The sequence below is a fragment of the Etheostoma spectabile genome, chromosome 24 (assembly GCF_008692095.1).
Source record: "Etheostoma spectabile isolate EspeVRDwgs_2016 chromosome 24, UIUC_Espe_1.0, whole genome shotgun sequence".
NCBI lineage: Eukaryota > Metazoa > Chordata > Actinopteri > Perciformes > Percidae > Etheostoma > Etheostoma spectabile.
This window is the reverse complement of record NC_045756.1, coordinates 15,806,152-15,806,772: the sequence shown is the minus strand read 5'-3', so window position 1 is coordinate 15,806,772 and position 621 is coordinate 15,806,152. Positions and strand designations below refer to the sequence as shown.

The 621-nt window shown below is 36.9% G+C and overlaps 1 non-coding gene across 1 annotated transcript in view; it reads right to left on the bottom strand.

Annotated features, from left to right (window-relative positions):
- Nucleotides 1–592: 592 nt before the first annotated feature.
- trnal-caa (transfer RNA leucine (anticodon CAA)) overlaps nucleotides 593–621 on the bottom strand; it is a 78-nt gene continuing 49 nt past the window's right edge. The window contains exon 1 of the tRNA in view: nucleotides 593–621. This exon is cut by the window's right edge and continues 49 nt beyond it. This is a non-coding gene — a tRNA (tRNA-Leu).

Sequence of the window (621 nt, the reverse complement as noted above, 5' to 3'; positions counted from 1 at the left end):
CTCTCCTCTATCTTTCCATTTGTGTGCAGCAAGAGACATGCCGTGAGTACAGTTTTTAGATTCATAATAACATGTAACTTTCTGCATGGGACATATTATGGTTTTAAGGTTAAGTTGTAGTGGCATCAGATATTAAGTTTATTGCACTTGCAAGCATAATATACACTGTAACAATGTTATCAGCTGAAAATCTCCAATCCAGGATCTCCTGTTTACAAGACAGGCGATTTCACCACTAAGCTACAGCACCTCCTACTGGCTCAGGCCTGTTTTACAAATACAATGAGCTAGCGAACAGGGTTGTGAACATACTGTAGAAAGCCATTTCAAACTCAAAATGCTTTTTGTAAAGGGAAATGGATTGAACACATTCGTTAAACCTGTTGAACAATGTCAGTGAGAAATGCAAGCATAACAGAAATATTTGATAAGTACAAAAAAGTGTGTATATTATCGTCTATGATGCGTTTTCATGTAACATCTTAAAGTTTGTTAATGTAGTAATTTACCAGGGTAAAACACACTTTTTTTTCTTTTTGCTATCAGCCTAATATGGTGGTATGGGTAAACTTGGAGATGGAATCCAACAACAAGGTGCTGCTGGGATTTGAACCCAGGATC